Consider the following 27,497-nt stretch of genomic DNA (forward strand, 5'->3'; position numbering starts at 1 on the left):
TTGGTTAGAGTGACTCTTCAAATGCTCATTGCGCCTCACCATCCAAAATGCACCCAGACAGTTCATGCATTTTACAACGTGAGTCGTCTTAGAGATCCATCTTATTTGCAAACATTCCAGTGCTGCCTGGACGACAAGCTGTCTGCCAAGGGACCACTCACTGGAAGCTCAACCGAGAAATGGAACCAGTTCAGAGATGCAGTGAAGGAAACATCAAAGGCAGTCCTAGGCCCCAAACAACGCAACCACCAGGACTGGTTCGATGAGAACAACACTGCTATTGAAGATCTATTGAGCAAAAAGAACAAAGCCTTTATGGAGTGGCAAAATAACCCAAACTCTGTTCCTAAAAAGGACAGGTTCAAGTCTCTCCAAGCCATGGCGCAGTGTGAGATCAGGAAGATGCAAGACCGATGGTGGGGAAAAAAGGCAGAAAAAATTGAGCGCTTTGCTGATACAAAAACTACAAACAATTTTTCAGTACCCTCAAGACTGTCTATGGGCCATTAAAACCCACCCACCACTCCCTTGCTATCCTCTGATGGTGACACTCTCATAAAAGATAAAAAAGGCATCAGAAACAGGTGGAAAGAACACTTCAGTCAGCTTCTCAACTGACCCTCTTCAGTCGACAAAGCCCCCTTGACCAGATCCCCCCAAACCGCACCATTGAACAACTTGACGTCCCTCCTTCAATAGAGGAAGTCCAAAAAGCCATTCAACAAATGAGTGCAGGCAAGGCACCCGGTAAAGACGGGATCCCAACCAAGGTGTACAAGGCCTTAAATGGAAAGGCGCTCCAGGCATTCCACATAGTGCTGACCAGCATATGGGAAGAGGAAGACATGCCCCCAGAACTCAGAGATGCCTCCATTGTAGCCCTATACAAGAACAGAGGCACACGAGCAGCCTGTGACAACTACAGAGGCATCTCACTACTCTCCACTGCTGGAAAGATCCTCGCCCATGTTATACTCAACAGACTCCTGTCATCTGTTTCAGAGCAGAACCTGGCTGAATCACAATGTGGCTTCCGACCAGATTGCAGCACCATCGACATGGTCTTCATGATGAGGCACATGCAGGAAAAATGCCTTGAGCAGAACCTGAGTCTCTACATTGTCTTCATAGACCTGAGAAAAGCATTCGACACAGTGAACAGGGACGCATTGTGGGTGATCCTTAGCAAGCTCGGTTGCCCAGCAAAATTCGTCAAACTGATCCAGCTCTTTCATGTCGACATGACAGGGGAAGTCCTATCTGGTGGAGAGACTTCCGACCGCTTCAACATCTCCAATGGTGTGAAACAAGGCTGTGTCCTCGCTCTGGTACTATTCAACCTATACTTCACCCAAGTATTACGACATGCTGTGATGGATCTAGACCTGGGCGTCTACATCAAATACTGACTGGATGGCTCACTATTCGCCCTTCGTCGTCTGACTGCAAAAACAAAGACAACAGAGAGACTCATCCTGGAAGCTCTCTTCGCAGATGACTGTGCTCTCATGGCCCACCAAAAAAATCATCTCCAAACCATTGTGGACAGGTTCTCCACCGCAACAAAACTGTTTGGCCTGACTATCAGCCTCAGCAAAACAGAGGTGCTGTTCCAACCTGCACCAGGGAGGTCAACTAACCAGCTGTGCATTACAATCGATGGTACGCAGCTTTCTAACGTCAACATTTTCAAGTACCTGGGCAGCACCATTGCCAATGACGGGTCCCTAGACCACGAGATTAATGCCAGGATCCAAAAGGCCAGTCAGGCACTCGGGCAGCTGCGCTCCAAAGTCCTCCAACACAGAGGTGTAAGCACTGCGATGAAGCTCAAAGTGTATAACGCAATGGTTCTTAGCTCGCTCCTGTATGGTTGTGAGACATGGACACTGTACCGGAAGCACATGAAACAGCTGTAGCAATTCCACCAAAGCTCCCTCCAGTCAATCATGAGGATCCAATGGCAGGACTGAATCACCAACCAGGAAGTCCTCGACAGAGCCAACTCCACCAGTATCGAAGTCATAGTCCTCAACACCCAGCTACAATGGTCTTGACACGTCATCCGCATGGACTCACAGCGAATACCAAGACAAGCATTCTATGGTGAACTGTCAGCTGGACTCAGGAAACAAGGCCGACCAAAGAAAAGATACAAGGATCAGCTAAAGTAAAACTTGAAGTGGGCTGGCATACACCAAAGCAACTAGAACTCGCTGCCTCTGACAGAAGCAGCTGGCAACCCACATTAACCATGCCGCCACCACCTTTGAAGATGAGCAACGTCGACGTCTTGCCGCTGCACGTGAACTCCGCAGGCCACAACCGCACCTCCGGTAACAACTGGCGTCCCATGCCCCATGTGCCACAAACTCTGCACCTCAGCCTTTGGACTTCAAAACCACATGAGGGTACATCAATAGATGATAATGCACAAAGACAATTGTTATTCTCGGTCACCGAGAGACTACCACTACTACTACTAAAGGAAGAGCTAAGTATCTTCATTGTTACAATCAGGAGATAGCTAAATCCAATCTTCACAACAGCTAATAAATATTTGAGACTGGGTTTGAACTCAGGTCTTCTAACTCCAGGCCCAGAGCTCCACTGTGCCAGATCTATTCCTTTCACCACCAGCACATGAGTATATAGGAAATTATACCCTTTTCTGTGTGAGGTGAGGGTCAAGATTAATGGAAGGACTGATGAAGAGATGTTAGTTGGTTGTTTGATTTTCCCATTCTTGAATTTTCATCCCTTCCCAATTAAATACTTTGCTCTTTGACTCACGGTTCCTCAGGTCTATTTTTATCTTATATTATCTCAATTAAATGCTTTGCTATTTGACTTATGATGCCTCCATGATCTAATCAGTGAATGTAGGCACAAGCTCCCATGCTAAACTCAGAGTGGGGTGTTTTATAGGGCTTCATTTCTGAGGAAGAAAAACAAAAACAAAACAAAACCCTTGGCTCCACCTCACTGAAAGGTGGTACCCAAGCCCTTCCCTTTCCAAAGAGGGCCAATAATCTATTTCCCCAGTGATAAGCAATCACTTACCATACTGCTCATGGATATATGTAGGTAGCTTGAGTGAAGAAATAGATCCCTGAGGAGGTTTCAGTGAGGACTGCTCAGAATCTCAAATAAAGGAAGGGAATCAAAGTGGAACTATAATTAGGAGGAGACAAAATGGGAGGGTGCTGAGTCAATGAGGATGGACAGAGGTTAGGAAAAGAGAGTAGGAATGAGAAGTCAGAGGGTTCCTTTCAAACCCCAGGAATGATGGATGACCTAACCTAACAGAGGCTGACTCTCAGAGTAGCTATGAGCTCACCTCCAGGACCTGAAGCAAATTCAAGCTGGTTTGATTTGGGTGAGTCAGAGGGTGTGTATCCAAGGCAGTTCTTCACTCAGCCAAATAAGGGACTCTACTCAGCTCTGTTTGGCTCTTCGGATTATTGAAGTCCAAAAGCTATGTCTCTTCTACATGACACCAACCCACAAGGAGAAAAGCTGAAAATACACACTCTGTTCTCTAGCTATTTCCAGATACCCAGGTATCTAGTGTCTCGCATACCAAATATCCAATAAAGGTTTGGGGATTTTATTCCTGTGTTCATCTGGAGGTTTGAATTCATGCAGTCACAACTCAGTGTGACTCAAAGGAGGTAAAACTGGGTGAAAATAAAAAGCAAAAAAATATGGAGATCTTGCTCATTTTTAGCCTTTAGATATTTAATAATCTAGCTAGTCAAGAACAAATAAATGCATTCACAGGAATGAAAAAAGTAGTTCACACATTTCCAGTAGATGAAACAGTTTCCGTGACAACCCTTGGAAGAAGGTAATGAAAACATTACCTTCCCATTTTGCAGGTGATAGATCTGAGACTCAGAGGGGTGAAACAGCTTATCCAGCATCACATGGATAATGAGCTCAGATTCTGGCCTTCTGACTGAGATATCAGTGTTATTTCCACTAGAAAACACTTCCTTTCTTGCACCTTTGGTTTGAGTCTGATTCATTCATTTACTTAGATATTTAAATACATCTCACTTTGGATGCTGCCTTCTAGTGATTCAGACAGAAACTTAGCTGTGTCTATCCATCCTGTGCACTTCTTGTCCAGGTCCTTCCATAAGGCCTTCTTTTTCTCCTGATGGTTCTAAGACAGAGGAATGGTAAAGGCTAGGCAAAGGGGGAGGGGTTCTCTTCTTTATACATAAAAACCCTTACCTTACATCTTAGAATCAATACTGTGTCATGGTTCTAAGGCAGAAGAGTGGTAAGGGTTAGGCAATAGGGGGTAGGCAATTGGAGTTCAGTGATTTGCCCAGGGTCACACAGCTAGGAAGTGTCTGAGGCCACATTTGAACCCAGGACCTTCCACCCCCAGGCCTGGCTCTCTAACCCTTGGGCTACCTTGCTGCCCCCTCTCCTGATGTTTTGAGGATACCAAGGGGGTATTCAAGCTATCCATCACTTATCTCTCATTTTTACCATGTGACCAACCCATCTTCTCTTACACATTTTCTTGATGATATCTTTTACCCCTGTTCCTCTAAGTCTCTCTTTTATTGTGTCATAGCCTAGTCAAACCCACCATATGCTTCTTCATTACCCTTTATGGACCATTGTTGATTCTTCAGAGACTTTTGTATTCTCTGTCTGTATACTATATTGTTGTTCAGTCATTTTCACTCATATCTGATTCTTTGTGAACCCTTTTGGGTTTTCTTAGTAAAGATAACAGAACAGTTTGCCATTTCCTTCTCCAGCTCATTTTATAGATGAGGAAACTGAGACTAATATTAAGTGACTCACCCAGGGCCACAAAACTAGTAAGTGACTAAGGCCACATTTGAACTCAGGAAAATGACTCTTGACTCTGGGCCTGGTACTCTAGCCACTGCCCCACCTAGCTATCCATCCCTACCATATAGAAAGTAGTATTAAACCTCTAGGTAGATGGTGCTATAACGAATTGAGCACTAGACTTGAAGTGAGGAAAACTTGAATTCAAATATGACCTCAAACAATTACTAGCTGTGTGATCCTGGATGACTCACTTAATCTCTATCTGCCTCAGTTTCCTTATTTGTAAAAAGGGAATAACAATAATAACACTCATTTCCCAGGATTGTGAAAATTAAATGACATGCTATTTGTAAAGCACTTTGTAAACCTTAAAATACTATGTAACTAATATTTTATTTAAATCCTTAAATATGTAGTAGTACCTTAAATCACTATGTGAATATATAAATAAAATGTAAACATACAAATTTAAATGTCAGTGTGTAAATACAGAAATAAAAGTAGCTATTATTATTCTTCCACCATGCATATATTAAGGGCCCATTATGCACAAGAAGAGTACAATCTGATGAGTTCAAAGGCCTAATAGGTTCCAGCCCAATTAGCTTCATAGAATCAGAGCATCATGAAGGGTAACGAAATCTTAAGAGGAAAGCAGGATGGGTTAGTTTGGTCAAAGAGCCCAGGCTGGGGACTCAATAGTCTGAAAGGCTAGATGTGTCCTTCCTAGTAGCTAGCTATATGACTCTCACCAAATCACTTTATCTCATTAGTGTTTGGTTGGACAAGATGAGCTTCTACCTCTAGCATTCTATAGAGATGACCTGGTCTAACACTTTCACTTGATGAAAAGAGGACAGAGGTACAGAGAGGATCAGGAATTTATTTCGCTCTGTTCTAAAGCCACAGACTATTGTCCTAGCCTTGGGTAGCCATTCATCCTGGGGGGATCCATGAGAAAGTGTGGATGGTTCAAACCTTGCCCCATCCCAGCATAAGCCACTAAGGTGCACACCCTCTCAATGATGGTTCATGGTGTCATCTCTGCCTCTAGCGAAGGGAAGGGTCTATTGTGTGCTCCGTTCAGGAAGGCTGAATTTAGTAATACATTTTTTGTAGGTGTTGTTGATGTGACTTCTCTTTCCTATGTTTTCCCCAAAAGGCTCCGGTCAGTGTTTTGCACACAATCCCCACTCCAAAAATATTACTCACTTATGGCAGCTTGAGGCCAGTTGAGTCAGCACACTAGTAGCCAAGTCCTGATTTTTCACAGTGTCATAGAATTAGGGAGTTGGAAGGTACCTCCAAGGCCATGGTACCCAACTATATGGGAATAAGAAATGTTTCCAACAGCTTCTTTGACAGTTAATCATCTAGCCTCAGACATCCAGGGCAAGAGGATCCATTACCTCTGATACATTACACTTACCTCTTGAACAGGTCTAATTGTTATGAAGCTTTTCCTTATATTTTTGCAACTTCTATACCATTACTCCCAGGTCAGAGCCCTAGAGCTAAGTAGAACAAGTCTAATTCCATTTATATGGAACAAATGTTATCTACTTGAGGAGAGCTATCGTGTCCATCCAGGGTCTTCTGTCTCCAAGCTGAACATCCCAAATATCTTCCAGTCTTAGTGTTTAGTCCAGCATCTGGCACCATTATTACTATTTAGTGGTTCAGTCCTGTCTTATTCTTTGTGCCCCCATGGGCCATAGCACACCAGGTCCTACTATTCTCCGTTGTCTCTTGAATTCTGGCCAAGTTCATGCTGATTATTTCTATGACACTATCTATCCATCTCATCCTCTGAGAGCTGGAACTGTAGCAGTTAATATTAGTTTCTCTGCTAGAAGTATTATGTTTTTATGAGGTTTATTAAGATTAAAATTAAAGAAAATACAAAATAAGAAAGCACGGTCCTAGGAGGGCCAAATGGCCCATTCACTTACACTACAGCATGAGAGAAGTGTATCCCTGGAAGCACAAGCAGGAAGAGAGAGCGAGAAGAAGGCGGAGTCCATTTTAAAAACCCCTCTCTCCTCGTGGCCCAGGTGATGACCTCACCTGAGATTATGGGGAACTCTGGGAACTACCAAGGACTCCTGGGAATTGAAGTCTGGGTTTCAAATCTCCATTTTAACATTTCTCCATATGATCCTCTGGGAAAAAGGTTTTTCCCAAAAGATCATGAAAACATAATCAACTTAAAGATTACAATAATTTGAGGATAAGAGGAAAAAAACCCCAAAATTGCTAGATGCATTGACAAAAAGACAGTTAGGGGGCAGTGCCCTTTGGCATGAAAGTATAGATACAAATAAATGTTCAATCAACCACACCCAAAGTTCATTTTTAATCTTCTTGTGCATCTTGTGGTCTGGAGGCTTCTTCATGGTGTCTTCTCTAAACAGTTCAGTTTCAGGATTCAGAGAGGCATCATCTTTCTTTACCTAAAATTCTTCTCAAAAGGAATTTACTTTGCAATTTAAAATAATAATATTTTTACATTTCCCCATTAAAAGGGTGATTGAAAAATACAGGATCACTTAGGATGCATGGCTGAGTTATGAAGTATATGAATCAATTGGTAAGAGATATTAAAAAGACATCAGAAAAATTTAAAAAAATACTGGATGAAAATATAGACTACCAAAGCCTTATGTGTAAAAATTCTAAGTAAAGGAAAAATAAATCTATAACAGGTCCTTGAATCAGGGCTCAAGTAAAATGATCTAAGCAATGATGCAATTCCCCAGTCAGTAGCCAGGACTACAGTAAGTTTGCCACACTATGAAAGACAGAAAAGGGACCAGATTATAGGAGCCAAGTAGGAGCCAAGTTTGGGGATACTCGTCTGTATTTATTTTCAGAGTGAGTGTGGACACAAGGAAGGCCTATGTCTTAACAAATGTTAAACATAGCAACCATGAGTCTTCACACTAGGGTCAAGTCCTTTGTATTGGCTTGGAAGTACATCAATCCATCCTGGATTGGTTTATCGTTGGCCCTATGTAATGGCTCTTTTGTGTATATCTTGTCCTGGAATCAAAGAGAATTATTAAGCAAAGTTCCAAAATTTTTTTAAATAATTAGTGGCATCATTTTTATAGTCTCAAGCTTTTTGGGGTATGCATTAGCAAATGTATTTTAAACTTATATTACTGCAAAATCAAAAAAGTTAAAGAAAATCTAAATACTGGCGACATGTGCTTCAAATATAAAAAGGAGAGAAAAAAATAAAAACTGAAATAGTATATTGCACATGCAAGAAAATATAGTAAAAGAGTTTTAAAAAATTCAAAAATGTAGTTTATAATCATTGACACACTGTGTCAGCTAAGAAAATATAGAATGCAAGGCTTTCTCACCAAAAATGTGATCCATTTCCTCTTCATATCTGGCCATGATCCACTGTGAATTTCACAAGGCAACAGTTTTTTTTTAATAAAGAACAGTAGTACAAATATGCAGTCATCAATATCCCCAAAATTCTCAATAGCCCAGTTAATTACAATAGCAAAAAAAACAACACACACACACACCATAATTTTTACACAAGTTGCTATATGGCATTATTAAAAGCCTATGAACTGGGGGATATTTGTCACAATTTTTACAAACGTAGCAAATCTTTCAACTTTGGTAAACATATTTTTAAACAAAGTTAAACTTATTTTGGGTTTAGAACATCTTCAAGAATTCTATATATCATTCTGGTGGAAGTTAAGTAGTGAGCTGAAGAGTTACAAATGAGGGGTGCTCCTTTTTTTGGAGTCTTCTAGGGGTACAAATACCCTGGGATTAACTGCCCAACTTCCATTCACATTTTTAGAAATACAGGAAGGTTGGGGGTTATAATTGTGTTTCACTTCAGCTACTAGAATGGGCCTTATACCTCATGTTAGGGGCAGGCAAAAATGACCAGAGATTGTTAAGAAAAATTCTAAAAATCATGTCTAAAGAACCCTTAAAATCAATATGAGATATGTAGCTCATTAAATTTTCAAAAGGTTGTTATATAATTTTAGCAATGTTCTGATGGAGTCCATCTATCCTCTTTGTGACAATTTACAAAGTCAAAAATAGAAAAGCTGTTTTTATATGGGCCTGCTCAATGTTTGTTCAGTATGGTTATAGGGGGAAAGCAACAGAATATAACAGTAGTTAAAACTCAGTACATTAAAATGATTCAGTGTAACAGAATAGTATGGAATGCAGTAATATATGAACTTAAAACCACAAAGTTAAATCTTAAACAAAGCAATGAGTAAAATGCAATATAATACAGAGATTTTTTTAAATAAAACATGGAGTCTGAAATGCCTTAAAAATACAACCTCCAGTCTCTTTAAAGTTCCTTGGGTTTTTATCCATTTAGATGCCTATTGTCAGAAGGCAGAAGATTGGTATGGGCTAGGCAATGGGGTTTAAGCGACCCACTCAGGGCCACACCGCCAGCAAGTGTCTGAAGCCAGATTCCAACCCAGGACATCCCGTGTCTAGGCCTGGCTCTCAATTCATTGAGCCACTGAGTTTCCTCCCCATAGTAAGAGTGGATTTTAGGAATTGCAAAGTTGGCTACAGTTGCAGGAAGCTGAATTTTTCCCCTGGCACACAGGGGAAATAAATGAAATTACCAGAACAGTCAAAAGATATCCTTTTAAATAGCCCATTGATTGTAAATTTCTGTTTTAAAAAGTCTCTTCCTTCTTTCCCTTTCTTTCTCCCCTCCTGTGATCCCCTGTCCCCAGTCCACGTGGAGGCTAATCATAGCCTAAGGGAAAATTACCCCGTTTTTTACCAGCTGATAGAAATGAGTCCTGGGCATGGGGCGATGGATCAAACAGATCCTATCTAACGGCTGGAATGAGCCAAATCAGGAACAGCTTTGCGAGGGTAAAAAACCTTGGCCAGAGAAACGTGGCTTAAAAAAATTTTAGGCAGTAGCTATGAAAAACTAAACTTAGTAACAGTAGAGAAAAGAATCAGAAGATTGAGGATATTTCATCTTTCTGACATGGTAAGCCAAAATTGTTGCAGGTAAAATTAGTTTCTCTGCTAAAAGTATTATATTTTATGAGGTTTATTAAGGATTAAGAATGAAAGAAATATACAAAATACAAAAGCATGTGTCTAGGCCCAGAGAGCCCATTCACAACCACTCACATCTTGCCTGCTAGGTAGAGAGCTGCATCTGCTTGGAAGCAGAAGTAGGGAGAGAGAGAGAGTCAATAGGTTTTACAGCCAGTTTAAATAGAAAATTTTTGATCTCGCCCAGATGGGAATCTCAGTGAGATTAGAGGGCATCTCGGGAACTAGAGCAAGGACTTCTGGGGATTGAAGTCTGGGGTTCAAATCTCCATTTTTACAGCACAAAGTAGGCACTAAACCAATGCTTATTGACTGACTGACAAAATTCAGTTGAAATAGTCTTGTATGGCAAGTTTTCCTCTCAGTTAATTTGCTTCAAGATTCTGCCTGCTTCCTTATGTAATTGTTACATGAATTATCACAGTAATAATTATAACTGATAGCACTTTGAATTTTGTAAAGTTAGAATATTCATAGCTGCGCTCTTTGTGGTGGCAAAAAATTGGAAAATGAGGGGATGCCCTTCAGTTAGGGAATGGCAAAACAAATTGTGGCATATGTTGGTGAATGAATACTATTGTGCTCAAAGGAATAATGAACTGAAGGAACTCCATCAGAACTGGAACGACCTCCTGGAAGTGATGCAGAGTTAGAGGAGCAGAACCAGGAGAACAGTGTACACAGAATCTGATACACTGTGGTACAATCAAATGTAATGGACTTCTCCATTAGTGGCAATGCAGTGATCCTGAACAACCTGGAGGGATCTATGAGAAAGAACACTATCCACATTCAGAGGAAAAACTGTGGGAGTAAAAACACCAAAGAAAAACAACTGCTTGATTACATGGGTCGAGGGGATATGATTGAGGATGTAAACTCTAAATGAACATCCTAGTGCAAATACCAACAATATGGAAATGTTCTGATCAAGGACACATATAATACTCAGTGGGATTGCTCATTGGCTAGTGGGAAGGGAGAATGGGAGGGAAAGAACATGAATCTTGTAACCATAGAAAAATAGTCTAAATTAACTGATTAAATAAAATGTTCCCCAAAAAAATAAGTAAATAAATTTTGTAGTTCTTTGAACACATTTTCTTATTACATAGATAAAAAGGACTCCATATATTATATAATACCCCCATTTCACAGATGCAGAAACTGAGACTCAAGATTAACCAGTCTCATGTAGCATGTAAGTCAGAAGTGGTATTCAAACCAAATCTAGCACCATATCATTATTGTTGTTTTGCCCAAAACTAGCTCTCTTTTGAAGTGAACTGAAGTAGGGTTGGTTTCACCACTAAAGTTAAGCCCATTTACAATCAAGCCTAACTTAATTTTATCTCTCAACCCAGAATGTCAAGTAGGACTTCAGGAATGCATAGAAATTCCAGAGAAGGCAGAGGTTGGAAAATAGGCAAAGGGTTGGGTTTCACTCACCAGAGCAAGTCCACCACACTTGACCTATCATTTCTGTCTTCATTTTCATTTCAATTGAGTATGAAAATAGGGAGAAGAGCTTCTAGGTCTCCAGTTCTGATATTCACCCCTGATTTCATCATGATGTGTTTTTCACTGTGTTTGGTTGGAGTACTTCTAATTATTGATGGGGTTGACTCTCAGAAGGCAAAAGTTAGCATACTGGCATCTTGAAGAGAGAAGACCCAGAATTCAAATCCTCACTCTGTTACTTACTAGCCCCATAACCATGGACAAATCCTTTCCCTTTTCTGAGGCTCAGTATTTTTATCTCTCAAATGATGAGGTTATTGTACTAGAAAATCATTAAAGTTTCTTGCTACTCTAATAATGATTTAGGGGCCCTTTCAACCCCTCGATTTGAACATAGTTCTAAGGTCTCTTCCAGCTCCAACATACTACGTTCTAAGATTCTTTGTTCTAGGATCTCTTCCATCTCTAATATCTATAATTCTGCAACATCAAGAAACCAAAGAGCTTCCCACCACTCCATTCCTGCAAGAATGAAAATTATTGTGACTATTCTCAATCCCCGCCATGACAAAATATAAGAGATAATTTTAAACAACAAGTTAATCTGCATAAATTCAACTACAACCATTACAATTCACTCTGTAGAAACCACTTATACTTTTGCCAGCCTTCTTCACACACATGCCCATACCACTTTTAGTCTACTTTCACTCCTCCCACTTAAAGATTTATTTACCTCTCAAGACCTGCTATTAGGACAAATAGATTGGGGTATGGTTCTGTACTTAGAATCAGAAGGTCTGGCATGGTTCTACGGGGATATGATTGGGGTTTTGGCTTTTAAAAAATCACTCTACTGCAAATACTAATAACATGGAAAAAGGTTTTAAACAATGGTACATGTATAACCCAGGGGAATTGCTTGACAACTCCAGGGAGGGGAGGGAAGAAAGGTGGGAAAAATCATGAGTCATGTAACCATGGAAAAATATTCTAAAGAAAGAAAGAAAAGAAAATTTTTTTTAAATCTGGGTTCAAGTTTAAGCTCTACTGAGGTGTGATCTTCAGCAAGGAACCCTCAGAGCCTTAAAGAGCCTTGTAGTTTATGTTCTCAATTTTTTGTTGTTTTTTTTAATGTCAAAATGAGGTGATAAATATGAAACTGCTTTATAATGCATTGTGAATCGTTACTGTTAATCAGTCATTATTACCTAGAATCTCCCTCACCTTCCTTGATCAATTATTTGAGGTATAAAGGGTTTTCAGGAAAGATCATCATCACTAATGTAAGGACTTACCAAGCCTGTTTCAGAACTGCTTATTCTCATCAAGTAGCTCCAAGAAGCTGTAGCATGCATGGCAGCCACACTCTGGTAAACCATTCTATCAGGCAAGATAAACCAGGTTGAAGGTAATCAACAGGCCTCAAATCTGTTAGAGTCGGGGTCCAAGGTGGAAATGGGGGGAGAATGCAGAATGCAAAGATTTCCCTTAGTCAAAAAAGTGGATGAGAACAATTTACAACCAAGAAGGCAGTGGATGCAGGTGTTATGGGGCTCTTAGAACTTGATTAAACATTGAAGAAGCTAAGGTCATCTAATGCATCCCAAGCCACCACCAGTAGCCTCACTTCTGTCTTCCAACTAGACTTTGATGATTCTGGAAGATAGAGTGAGACAGATGACTTTGTGCAACTCTGCTTCACTTAAATCCAATTAATGTGCAAGTCAAAAAATATCATCACCCTGGGTTGTCATTTGGTCCTTTGTGTGTATGAAGAACAACCAACTAATCAATTATTTATGAAATCTTATTGATTATATCAATCATGTCTCAGATGCAAACCTTCCCTTTCCCCATAACTAAAATCACTCATTTACGTGTTGAGTCCCCTTTAGTAGAAAGTAAGTTATTTGAGGACAGGGATGGTTTTTTGTTTGTTTCATTTTGTTTTTGTAGCCTCAGCTCCTAGCACAGTGAGTCCTTAAGAAGTACACATTGAATTGGGTTAGTATGGGAATACTGTAAAAATAAATCTTGAAAAAAGGAAGAGATTTCATCAGATGTTTATGTACAAATGTAGGAGATTGGAAATAAGAAGACAAGATGGGGGCTAACTAGCATCTCAGTTTACCTAGAACACAATGTGAGCTAATGTTAAATAAGGCTCTAAAGATAGGTTCCAGTCACATTTTAAAACTCAACAGCCCATCTAAGGAGACTTCATTTTATCCTGAAGGAAAATAGTTATTCACTGAAGGTTCTTGGTCAGTAGAAATGACCAGACTTTTATAATAAGAAAATGAATTTGTAAGTTTTCTGAAGGACTGATTGGAGAAAGAAGATTGAAGACACAGAGTCTAGTTTAAAGGCATTAGAGTCGTAGTAAACAACTCTCTATTTGATAAGAACAGCCAAGTAAACTAGAAAGAGGTATGGCAGAATTTAGGCTTAGATCAGCAGCTAATGCAATATGCCACAACAAATTCAAAATACATATGCAACCTGAATATTGAAATCATACCGTAAAAAATTGAAGAGAAATAGATCTTATGTCTTTAAAAGTTATTAGATAAATTATTAATCTAGGAAATTAGTTCTTAATCAAACAAGGGATTAAGGCAATCATAAAAGATAAGGTAGGTAATTTTAGTCACATGAAGTTGAAAAGCTTTTGCCCAAACAAAATTAATGTATGTAAGATAAAAAGGTATGCAGAGACCTGGAGAAAATATCTCTAATCTAATTTCTCAGATGAGAACTTGGTGTCTAAGATAAAATGACAACTAACAGAAATATATGAGCAAAAATCGTTCTCCAATAGATAAGCTATCAAAGGAGGAGAATAAAGAGGTCTCAGAAGAAATGAAAACTAACAGCTCTATGAAAGACTGTTCCAAATCTCTAGCAATAAGATAAATGCAAATATAAACAACTCTGAGTTTTTACCTTATGCCCAAAAAATTAGTATAGATAACAAAGATGGCAAGAATAAGAAATCATAGAAAGACAGGCATTCTAATGCATTGTTGGTAGAACTGTTAATTAGCACAGCTATTCCAAATTGCATTTTGGAATTATGGAAATAAAGTGATTAAAATCACTTTTCTATTTTCTGTTTTCTATTTTAGACAATACAATAGCTTTCCCATAGGATTCTTTTGTGTATTAGCTTATAAGTATATTACTTTTATGACATTGTTTTCCATGAAGTTTTTAGTTTGAATTTTGCATTTTTGGATTTTTTATTGTATTCTATTGCATTTTGTCTTTTGTATTTCTGTTTAGATTTGTTTCCTTGCTTGTTTTGCTTTTGCTTATGTTTGCTTTGTATTTTGTTCTTTGTAACAATTTATTGTACATTCCTTTACTTTCCTTTGTTTCAGTCCCTAGAGTAGGGTGGTGTTAGATAGGACAAGATAAATGAGTGTAGACTGTTTGTTATTTTGGATAAGAATTTTAGTTTAGGAGGGGATTTAAGTTTGTTGGTGCACAAATGTCAAAACATTGTTTTCAATAATATTTTAGCTTTGTGCAAAGGGGAGACTGTTATGAAGAAGAGATAATGATAGTAAGAGAGATGCTGGTTTGAAGGGTATCTGAAGATGGAAGATTCTGGAATGCTGAAAAGAAGAGTTAAGCTGGAACTCAGAGGCTGTTAGCTCTCTCTGGTGGTTTTGCTGACTGCATGTGGGCCTGGAGGGAGTAAAGACCTTAAATTTCTGATCCTGTTTTTGTTGCTGTTGCCTGTGTTTCCCTGGAAGTAGATCCTATTAATCTGATGCTAGCCTGAACCAACACACCCAGCTATATGCACTGTCAATAAGCTGAGGTCTGGGTCCATTTGAATCTTGGACCTACCCTTGGATCCCCGTCTAATCTGTCACAGACCAGCACCTCAATTAATACTCAAGAAAGGTTTGGGTAGTGCAGGTTAGTCAGAATAGGGTCTGGGTTCCAGGTTAGACAGGATAGGGTGAAAAATGTAGAAAAGCAAGATCTCTGAAGGCCCTTCTTGCAAAGACTTAGGTTTGGGGGTTTATTAGCTAGTGGGAACTAGTTATAGGGAATTCTATTTCCCTCTAAACCTCTCTGTGGAAAGAAATTAAATCTTTCATTGACTGTGTGCCATTCTGTGATTGAGTAACTTGTGTGCCAGGCCTAGATCAGGCTTTGGCCTGTCTAGTGCTAATTGCTAGGCATCTTCAACCCATAGAGGAAAACCCTAGCATTAGTCCAAATACTCAGGTGGTCTCTCATCTGATCATTTCTACCAAACCCACTAATACAAGGGATATGAATAGGCAGTCCTCAAATGAAGAAACCAAAACTATCAATAATCACATGAAAAAATGTTCTAAATCCCTCCTGATTAGAGAAATGCAAATAAAAACAATTCTAAGGTACCACCATACACCTTGTAGACTGGCCAGTATGGCAACAAAGGAAAGTGATAAATGTTGGAGGGGATGTGGCAAAATTGGGGCATTAATACACTGCTGGTAGAGTTGTGAATTAATCCAACCATTCTGGAGGGCAATTTGGAATTTTGCCCATAGGGCTTTAAAAGAATCATACCCATGCTGGAACATGGTGGAAGAAACCAACAAGAAGGTTCAAAGGCTGAGATGGCGATGCAGCAAGGCACTGTGGAGTGCTTAGGGCGTGATGGAGCACAAAAGACAACACGGCCATCCAATGCAGCTGAGGAAGTCTCCAGGTGTAACGACTTTTCGTGCCAATGGACCCAGGCTTCCAACGCCAAGAGAGTGGGACTGTCTCTGTGCATCGACTTTTCCACTTAAATCTTCATACACAGGTGTCTTTGTGCACAAAAACACACAAAGACAATCATCATCCTCAGTTCGAGAGACAACCAACACCCATGCTGGGCTTGTACCCAAAAGAGATCATAAGGAAAAAGACTTATACAAAAAATATTTATAGCATCTCTCTTTGTGGTGGCAAAAAAATTGGAAAATGAAGGGGTGTCCCTCAATTGGGGAATGACTAAACAAATTGTGGTACCCAATGGTGATGGAATATTATTGTGCAGAAAGGAATGATGAACTGGAAGAATTCCATGTGAATTGGAACGACCTCCAGGAATTGATGAGGAATTAGTACAGAATTAAAGGAGCAGAACAAGGAGAACATTATACACAGAGATTGATACACTATGGAACAATTGAATGCAATAGACTTTTCTACTAGCAACAATGCAATGATCCAGGGCAATCCAGAGGAACTTATGAGAAAGAATGCTGTCCACATCCAGAGAAAGAACTGTGGGAACAGAAACACAGAATAAAAACATATGATTGATCACTTGGTTCAATGGGGATATGATTGGGGTTTTGATGTTAAAAGATCTCTCTGTTGCAAATATGAATAATATGTAAATAAGTTTTGAACAATGATACATGTATAACCCAGGGGAATTGCTCATCAGCTCAGGCGGGGAGAGGGGGGAGAGAAGAGGGGTGGAAAAATCATGAATCATGTAACCATGGGAAAATATTCTAAATAAATAAATAAATTTTAAAAAAAGAAATGTGTCTCAAAATCTCATGAATTCAGCATGTAATCATGTAAAACAAATGAATGAATCAAAAGAATACAGTACTTATTAAAAGTGCTTTTAAAGATACAAAAAAGGCTATTACAATAGTCTAAATGTGTTTTTATCAAGATAGCAGAACTACTTCCCTTGTTTCATACACTAAACTAGTAATGAAACCTGAGATCACATTTGCTTTGAATGCTGCCATGTTGACTGATATGGATTAAATTTGTTACCTGTACATTGATTTCTTGGATGCCCAGTTTTTAGACCCTGAGGTTCTGGACCTGACCCAGTTTGACCAGGCAAGAAATAGATCAAGATAAGAAGGTAGGCAAGAAAACAGATTACCTAGTTGTGTCTTTCCAAATCATACTGTATATCCCATTAATGCTGCTCAAGACCACATGATGTCTTTGAATCAAGGGCTCATTGTCTTGGCTTAGGTGTTGTCCAAGTTTCTTGGAAATGAAATTTCTTCATGAATCTTATGTGCACACACTTGGGCAATAGCTGTGCTTGCTGCCACCCAAGCCATTGAATGTCTGTGTGTCTCTCCTCTAGGCTGGGAACTTACAAGACTTGATTTCACATCATGTGCTATATTTCTTCATACTAGTTGGATATCTCTCTGTCCTGTCTGGAGTCTGAAGGTCTTTGTGCCTCAGAGGCCCCATCTTTTCATAAACAAGGCCAGTTCTAATCTGCGGCTAGTCTACCTAAATACCACCAGGCTAGGAGTAAGCAAATCTAAGTTTTTTTCTTGACCTTTTCCTTTAAAAATTGTAGAGCCTTGAGCAAATCATTCCACATATGCAGGCCTTTGACTAAGTTTGTATGAAGTCCCAAACATGTAACTTGTAACCCCAACTATAGATCTCTTAATGTATGTAGAACAAGTTCAAACTTAGAAGCTTTTCTGATCATCATAGTCTTTGACATGGGTCCCTATTCTTCATCTCATCTGGAAACAACAGAATTTAGCTCATGTAGATCATTACAGAAAAGACGGAGTGCTGTTAGTTTTCAAGCAAGCCCTCAGGTTAATATAATATCAAATATACTCTAAGTATTATTTAACTTACAAAATACAGAAACATAATAGAAGGCAGCAATAGACTTAGAAAAGACATCAAAAACCATTTTGTCCCACCTCCTTCAATTTACAGGTAATGAACTGAGACCAAGAGACTTGCCTGGGGTCACATGTCTAATAACTTTCTAAGGTAGAATTTAAACTCAGTTCTTTCTAAGCCCAAGTCCAACATTCTATCCACTCTACCACGATGACTAGAAATAGCTTTCTTTCACCCTCTGTTGATCCTTATTTCCTCAAGAACCTATAAAGTCTTTAAGACTTTAGAGAAAGCAAAACAGGTATTTAGAGAATTCACTTTTTCCCTCAGGTCACAGAAATCAATACCAGTGGAATCTAGAATCTGATTTGTTCCTCCACATCCCACATGATGAGGGTGAGGAGAAGGGGAGGGAAGAAGAATGAATGTGTCTACTCAGTGCTAGGCACTAAGCTAAAGCTTAAGTTCCTTAGCTACAACTTCCCCTTAGTATAGGAATTCCTCAGTTTTTACAGCACTTTCTCCCTTCGCTGTACCAGTTTTGCTAGCTTATTTTCCTCTATTTCCCAGCCTAGCCAACGAACTCTGCTTCATCATCCGATGATGGGAGACCCTTAGAAGGGTCTTCCAGACTATCCCAACTCTAAGTCTGGGTATTGTCTTTCTCTTCTTTTTATTTCTCTCCACACTCATTGTCACTTTGCTCTTCTATTTAAAGGTCAAGTTCAGGCACAATCAATGGATCAACCTTTAAGTGCTCCAGCCAAAGGAATATTCACAGCAATCCATTCAGATATTAAAAAGGAGACATCTCAATGGCAGACAAAGGGGTTCTGGTGTGAGTATTAACTTTGACAAGAAGTTAATTTTGTCAAGAGAATCTTGCACTTCATTAAGAAACTCAAAAGGGCTCCATGAAGGCCTCTTCATGCTCCTTCTAAGCATAATCTCTACATATAAAAGAAGATAATTAGACTTGGATCCTTTCTAAGGTCCTTTCTAGATTAAAGGATCTATGTTAAGTAGATAATCAATGAGCATTTATTACAAGAATTAACTGAGTACTTCCAGGGTCCTTCCACCTTGGTATGAGGTACACCCTCCAAAAGCACAAACCACAACCAATCCGTTTCTCCTTATCCTCATTGATTTTTGTCTATGTTTTTCTACCTGAAATGCCCAATGCAGTCTTCTTCTATTTTCAATATGTCTTATATACCAGCACACCATGAAAACTATCTACAATTCCTTACTCTTAGTGGATAGAACTGATTGTGTGCATGCAGTACAGTGGATAGAGCATTACATTTGATTTCAAAATCTAGGTTCAAATCCTATCTCAGACACTTACTAGCTATGTGATACTGGACAAATCATTTAACCTCCCCATGCCTCAATTTCCACATCTCTAAAACGAGTATTACTTGATGACCTCTGAGATCCATTCCAATTCTAAATCTTTTAGCCCATACTCCTCTAGCAACCCAAGTCCTTAATGACATTTTTGCAACAACTGTTCATGTACCATTTGTAATAAGCTAGAGCCTACTTACTGCCAGGGTGCATCTCTCCATGGTCCTTTAAATGACCTGCAATTATGATTCTTTGGGGATCTTAGTGCTTTTTAACCCATAGTCATAGAATAATGCCAGTAAAATGTTCATGTCAAGTTGTGTTGGTTTAAATTTCTCAAGGCAACAGAATGGATGCTTTCAACAGATTTAGGCAGTCAATTTAATCAATCTGCCAGCTGGTCAAAAGCAATCACTTCCTTAGGCTGTATCCAGACAAGCTGCCCATTATAACAATATGACCTGCATGTTTTTATTTTCCAGTCAAAAAGTTCTTTCATCTATACTAAAGTCATCTGATACTTCACTGCATTGGAAAGGTGACTATGACCTCTTCTATATTATGCTAGTGAAGCTCAAACTCTAGTAGAGTCTGCCAGGATAGAAAAGACTTTCAATGCAATCCCAGGGATAGACTCTATATCTATTGCCAGACCAACACCAGAGAGCCTTATTGACAGATGGATAGCCACAACATGATGGATTTGTGTTTGGCCACAGTAACTCATGAAGACAAATGTGCGGATCTATGTCAGTGACAAAATGACAGATCTTGGGGAAAATGATGAACTCAGATTCATGGAATGTTACAATTGGAATGAACTTTAGAGACCATCTTATCCAATGCCCTAATAGGAAAGATAGGGAAAACGAGATCCAAAAGGATGAGGTAGCGCCCAAAGACACATAGCTAAAAAGTTGAGATTAAACAATCAGAATGATTCTCCCATGCTATCTCCAAAATCACATGCCATTTGTTTTTCTTTCATGTATTTCTTGTTTTCTCATGAAGCCATTCATTTCTTTTTCATTCCTTCTAATGTTCAGGAAGTCTGTCACTTGGGTACGGTTTTGTACCTCTTGTACTAATATACTAATTCTCTTTCCAAGCCTTTCTTCTAAAGCACTCATTTTTTTCTAATTCTTTCATCTATCATTCTCATCTTACAGATCATTTTTCAACCCTTTATTCATTTCTTCAAAAATTCTAATTTACCTTACCTCTATTTCTCTTTAAAGTTTTGTTTAAAAGTTTTAGGGGAAGTTATTCTCTTCTGAGTTTTTGTCTCAGGCATCCTTGGTATCAAAATAGCTCTTTATTTTATTTTACTCATTTTTCTAGCCTTACTTCCTAAATTGGAAATTTGTGTTAGGGCCAGGCTCTATGTACTTCTTGCTGCACCATATGCCTTCTATGGTGCTGGCCTAACTTAACCAAAGTTTTAGCAATATCTTCTTTGAGTAGCAAAGATAACAGTTGAAAGATAACAGGAGTTGGTGAGAGACAAGGAGATGCAGCCCTATGTGGTCAGATCAAGGGCATGATCAGATGCATGTGCTTCTGGCTTTTCCAAATTCTAGACCCTAACTTAGCTATAGACAACATAGCTGCAAAATTTCCCTGGGTGGAACTCCAGTAGATAATAATTAGCTCCATTACCTGTCAAATAGCTAGAAGGCTCAGTAGTTTCAAAGAGACCATGATACCAGCTTAATCCTATTACAATTCCTGGTGTCAGTCCTTTACCCTCTCTGGGGGACCTACCCCACAGGTTCTTCCCTTTGGAAAGACTGAGTCTGTGATATCAGTCCTTCTGAGTATTACCCTAAACAACCAAACACTGATAGTTTAGCTCTGTTCTGGGCTAGGTGAGTCCCTGAACTAATCTTGGTGGTTCTATGCTGGTAGCCCAGCCCTATTTAACCCCATGGGGGCTGACTCAGATCTTAACTCCTCTGAGTTATCTCCCTATTGCTGGTCTACATCTGTTTTTTCTCCTGTTTTCTCCTCCATTGACATTTTGACTAGTCTCCATCCACATTGTACTACTAGAGATACAGTATAATAATAAACATAGCATAAAAGTGATGAGGAAAGGCAAAAAATTTAGGATACCCTTTAGCAAGAGGATAACAGATCAGGGGATTATGAAAGATAGCATTGGAAAGATTATCTCTAGCAGATGGAAACCATTTAGAGAGACTAAATGATCTTCAACCCTGAAGAACAATGGCTTTCAGAGTCATAGTTCTACCATGAAAAAGCAACTTATGGTAATTAATCAATCACCTAAGAAGCATTTGTCTGGTGCCTATGGATTGTATGGATTGAACTAGGTGTTAAGAATGCAAATACAAAAGTGAAATAGCTTCTGCCCTCAACAAACATATTCTCCTGGAAAGAGGCATTTTTAGGTAACTAAATTATATATATATATATATATAACAAAATGATTGAATGGAAAAGAAGTAAGAACTAAAAACTAGGATGTTTAAGAAAGGCTGTTTGAAGAAGGAGGCACTTAGATTGAATACTGAAGGTAACTAGGGGTTCCAGAATATATAGGTAAAGAGGAAGAACATACCAGGAATCAAGGATATTCCATACAAAAGAAAGAATATAGACTATCAAGTGCCAAGAATAGGAAGAAAGACAATTTGGCTGGAGCATAAAGTGTGCCTAGAAAGATAAATCAATTATTGAACATTTATTAAGTGCCTAATATATACCAGGTGTAGTAAGGGATTTTAACAGGGTAAGCTGACAGCAAGAGATCCTGCAAACCAACATTCCACACAGAACTCTCAGGAGCATAGAGGCAGTTTCTGAGAGCAGTTGGTGAACTCCTCTGGAAGAGAAAGAGGGTTTCTGTTTCGTATTTCTGGGGTGGACGCAGAGAGCCAGTGATTCCCTCTTCTTTGGCTTTCTTGATATTCTGCCTGTCCTTGCTGCTATTGGTGCTGGTGCTGCTGTCAAATGGATTTCAACAGAGCCATTACTGGGACTACTGCTTAACTCAAAGAGAACTCCTGGTTTTAAGATTCTTTGGTCTTTTGCCTTGTTCCTACAAAACCCCCTAGTCTTAATTATTACTGTAAGAATTTAGTTTAGAATAATTATAGAAGGTATAAGGGTTTTAATCTCTGTTTTGGGTTAGAAGTTAGGTATCCCCTAATTCCCTTTTTCCCCTCCTCCCTTTAGCTAAATAAACCTGTTATGTCATATATAGAGAGTTAGTTTTGAACCCTTCTTTTAACCCACTTATTACATTTGGAGAGTCAGTAGGGCAAACCTACAGTAATTGACTTGGGCCAGAGTAATCAGTAGGTTAGCAGTTAAGTCATCTTGCAACATTCCATTGCCCTGTCCAACACTTGGTTGCTCTCCAAGGTTCTGGTACTGCTTACTCTGATTGACATGGAACTCTGACTCTTGATTGACACTGAAGGGGGTTTAAATTTTAAATAGCCCAGAGGTCAATATCACGTGTGGGTAGGAAGACATTTTTTTGTTGAGTTTTTTTTTTGGTTCTGTTCTTTGGTGTTTGTTATTACTAATCACAATGAATAATAATAGCATGTATCCTGTGTTTTATAGCAATATCCTGTACACATTGAACATCATGTCAGGAAACATGGCAAAGATTATTTTGTATTTTTATGGGATGGTTTCCTATATATCCCTTATGAGATTTTCACCTTGTTTTCCCATTGTTATTATATTGTTTTAGGATATGAATGTATGGAAGCAGTGATGCCTTTGACTATCAGAACTGGGTTAGCTTATGTGTCATTGATATGTTTAAGTTTACTTGTCTTGTATAAATGTAGAGTTTTGTTTTTTGGTGTTGGTTATAAACTATGGGCAATCATGTTATGAATAACAAAAGATTCTGAGATGAAGCAGATTATTATGGTAATGAAAGATAAGATGGAAGCAATGGAGTAATGTATGAAGGGAAAATGATTTTACATAATGGTGTTTTGAATGATTTCAAGGATAATACTATAGATAAGGAAAATAATGAAGGAAATATTAAGAAAATGTCTAGATTGGAAAAGGGAGAATGCTGAGTATAAAAAAAACCCAAGCATAATGTTTCTTCTAAGGGATATACTTGTGGTTACATAAAATGAAGTATATAAGGTTAAAACTCATAAATTGTTTCTCCTGAGGATTTGGAAACAATCAGACGTAGAACCCCATGCTTTTCCAATGAACCTAATAAAATGGTAAAGGAATTTCAGAGAGTTATAGAAATATTTGACTATGCTGATTTTTTACTTATTAATGTAGGAATTGTTAACCAAGAGAGAAAGAAACCAATTCATAAAGGAAACTAGAAATGATCCATCTTTGTCTCCATGGCCACAGGATTTTGAAGGTATTGATATGAATTCATCCCCTGATTTCACAAGAATGAAACAAACTAGGAGGTCAATTATTGATGTAATTAAGAGGCATTCCATATGCCCTAATGCTTGGTCCAAATTTGAGAACATTTAGCAGAAACAAAATAAATCACCAACTAATTTTTAGAGAGAATAACAGATGCTGCTGAAATAATTTTAGACCTTGATGTATTAGTGGACAACACAATTGCACACATCAAGAGACTATTTGTAAAAAATGCATGTCCTAAGATAAAGTTATTTTTTAATTGCCCAGATTGGGAAGAGATGGGTTTGGAAGAATTAAGAAGAAAAGCAACTTATTTGTGCATGGATAATTATGATAGATATGAAGACAGGGATACAGTAATTGAGAATTTGAAAAAGAAAAGAAATTAAGGTATAATAAAGCAAGTGATAGTGAAGTAAAGGAAATAAAGGCAGTGGCAGCACTGAGATCTGTGCAACCAAATAACCAGTACAAGCCAAGAGAAAGGAGATCTGGACCTCAAAGATGTTTCTAATGTAATCAACTAGGAGATTTTGTTAGGGAATGTAGATTCAGAGGGCAATTTTCTAGGCAATTAGATCAGGATAATGAATATAATAGACAGTATAATAATAATTGAAATATCAATAATTGGAATGACAATAATTATCAGAGAAGAAATACTAATAATTGTTCTAATGTTTGCTATCAGGAAGCTCAAGCACCTGGTTTGAACACTATGCAAGAGTGGGTAAAATCAGAAGCGAGACCCAGGTACAGCCAAGTAGTTAGTGGAAATAAGGGTGATCAGAACAAAGGGGTATGTTCATTATGGAGTTGTACCCAAAGTTCTCAAGTATGTGAAAAATCAAGGGAAAATGGATTGGAATTAAATGGAATTGAATGTAATAGAGATAAGGTTAATGAATTTATAAATAATGTGATTGAAACAAAGGAAAATGTAATTATCATTAATAATTGTGAGGAAAAAGAACATTTTAATGTAAAATTAATTGAAAATTATAGTGATTATGAAATGATGGAAAATAATCGATAATGTAAATTAGATAAAGATAATGTGATTGGAAATGAGAACAATGATATCAAGGGAGAGATTATAAAGACTAAGGAGAGTAGTGAAAAAGCTGATGATGGTGTTAAAGATGTGAATTCCTAGGAGTATCATACAATTCAAGCAGATGTAATTTGGACAGACAGGAAATGACTGAGTTTTGTGCTAATGTTACTGTGTTAGCACCAGTGTTGGAAACATGTGTCTGTAACTATTGGAGACCAGATTTATGACCTTTTGGTTGATACTAGAACCAGTAAATCAGTTTTTCAAAGTTTTCCTAAGAAATGTAAAGCTGTTGGTACAATGGAAGTAATAGATGCTACTGGTAAACCACAGAAAGTAGCAAAATTACAACCACAAATGATTACTTTATGTCCATTATCTCTGGAGCATGCATTTCTGTGTATGCCAGACTGTCCAATGAATCTTTTAGGTAGGAATTTATTATGTAAATTAAAAGCAATAGTCCAATGTACTGACTGGTGATATCTCATTATATCTACCAGAAGAATCTCTGAAAGCTTTTCCATTGCTGTTCTTAGATTCAGTCAGTATAGAGGGGGACTTAGATTCAATCTATCCAATACCTGAGGATATCCTTGAAGAACTTTGGTCAAAGTCTTCCACAGATGTAGGTGTATTGAAATCAGCTACTTCAGTCAAAGTGAGGACTAAGGAAGGACCAGTTCCTTGTGTACATAAATATCCCTTGACTAAAGAACCAATAGAGGATATAAGACCAATCATTGAATCCCTAATCCAACAAAGGTTTATAATACCTTGCTTCTCAGAATTTAATACTCCTATTCTTCCCATCAAAAAGCCAAAGTTAGATCAGAATGGGAAAGTTGTATATTGTTTTATACAGGATATAAGAGCAGTCAATGATTATGTAATCAAGGCATCCTGTTATACCAAGTCCAGCTGCTATAAATTCTGCCATTCCAAGTCAGGCAAGATATTTCACTGTTGTAGATTTATGCTCAGATTTTTTTTCTCAATTCCAATTCATGAGGATTCTCAAAAGATCTTTGCTGTTATCGGGGGGGGGGGGGGGGGGTCCTCAGTGGATGTGGACTCATTTGCCCAAGGGTTTTACAGATTTGATAAGCCAGTTTTCACAAATTCTTAATAGAGATCTAAAAATTATAACATTCAAAAAAAGTAAATTGGTGAATTTTTTGGATGATATTCTTCTTGCATCCCCAAATACTAAGGTGTGTCTGAGAGATAGCAACACTCTTTTGTTATAATTGTATAAGCATGGGCATAAAATCTCCAAGGCAAAATTACAATGAATTTTGCCTTGACTGCAATATCTTGGTTTTGTGTTATCAGAGGGTTCAAAAAGTATCACACAGAAAAGAATAGTAAATATCCAGAAACTGAGTCCTCCTGAGACCAAAACAACTCACAGCTGTTCTTGGAACAGGATTCTGTATACAATGGATACCTAGATATAGTGAACTAACAAAATGTCTAACAGATTTAACCAGGAATACAAAACAGAACCTCTGAAACTAAAGCCTGAACATCTGCAAACCTTAAATAAGCTTAAAGAAGCCATTTTATCTGCTCCAGTTTGGAGTATACCAGACTATACAAAACCATTCCAACCATTTGTTAATGAAACTAAAAGGGTTGCTTCTGGGGTACTGGCACAGACTTTGGGACAAAGTTATTGTCCAATTGGATATTATAGTTGTCAGCTTGATCCAATAGCTGCAGGTACATTCTCAGGAGTGTAGCAGCTGCAGCAGTGTTAGTCCAGAAGTCAGAAGATTTAGTTTTGGGATGTCCACTGACTGTATATTGTTCACATCAAATAGAAGCACAAATGAGGAAATTTTGTACTCAAGCTTATTCAGATCAATGAATTTCTAAATATGAAATTATTCTCCTGGGTAATGAGAACATCCAGTTGAGGAGGTGTAATGTATTAAATCCAGCTGTACTTCTTTCTGATTTGCCAAAGAATGGTGAACATTACATGAGTGTGTAGAAGTAGTAGATCTAGTGGATATGCCTATGATGGATTTGAAAGACACTCCTATTGAAAATCTAGACTTGATATTATCCACAGATGGTTCATCATGTTTATGTGATGAAATTCTATGTACTGATACTGCAGTGGTCACAGAATTTGAGACACTGTGGTATGGCTCATTTTCTAATAACCTTAGTGCTCAAGGAGCATAATTGGTGGCATTGAAGCAAGCATGTCTTCTAGCTGATGGTAAAAGTGCTAATATTTTTACAGACTCTCAGTATACATTTTCAGTATGCCACGCAACAGGGAAGTTGCTGGGGGTGATCTGGAAGGGAAGATCTGGAAACAACAAGGTTTTATTACTACTTCAGAAAAAACAATTTCACATGCAGAAATAATAACTGAGTTGTTGGATACTATCCAAAAACCTAACAGCTAGCAGTGATCCATTGTAGAAATCATACTTGTGGCAGAGATTCAGTTTCTTAAAGGAAATTATAGAGCTGATATAACTGCTAAGTTTATAGCCCGGAATGCTCCAGTGTATTAATGAATTTGTCAACTATTGAGTCTGATGATTTAGAAAAAGCTTATATAGGATCAGAAATTCAGAAGTGGAAGGAGGAAATTGGAGCAAGGAAAGAACAGAGAATATAGGTTGCAGACACTGGAAAACCACTG

At 38.3% G+C, this 27,497-nt stretch overlaps 1 long non-coding RNA gene across 1 annotated transcript in view; it reads right to left on the reverse strand.

Moving 5' to 3' along the window:
• Positions 1-2,212: 2,212 nt before the first annotated feature.
• Positions 2,213-27,497, reverse strand: part of LOC130458332 (uncharacterized) — a 43,594-nt gene continuing 18,309 nt past the window's right edge. The window contains exons 5-6 of the long non-coding RNA XR_008917505.1: positions 3,064-3,174; positions 2,213-2,938 (exon numbers count right to left, since the gene is read on the reverse strand). This is a non-coding gene — a long non-coding RNA (uncharacterized LOC130458332). The remainder of the gene's footprint in view (positions 2,939-3,063; positions 3,175-27,497) is intronic.

This window comes from Monodelphis domestica, chromosome 3, assembly GCF_027887165.1.
Source record: "Monodelphis domestica isolate mMonDom1 chromosome 3, mMonDom1.pri, whole genome shotgun sequence".
Classification (NCBI taxonomy): Eukaryota; Metazoa; Chordata; class Mammalia; order Didelphimorphia; family Didelphidae; genus Monodelphis; species Monodelphis domestica.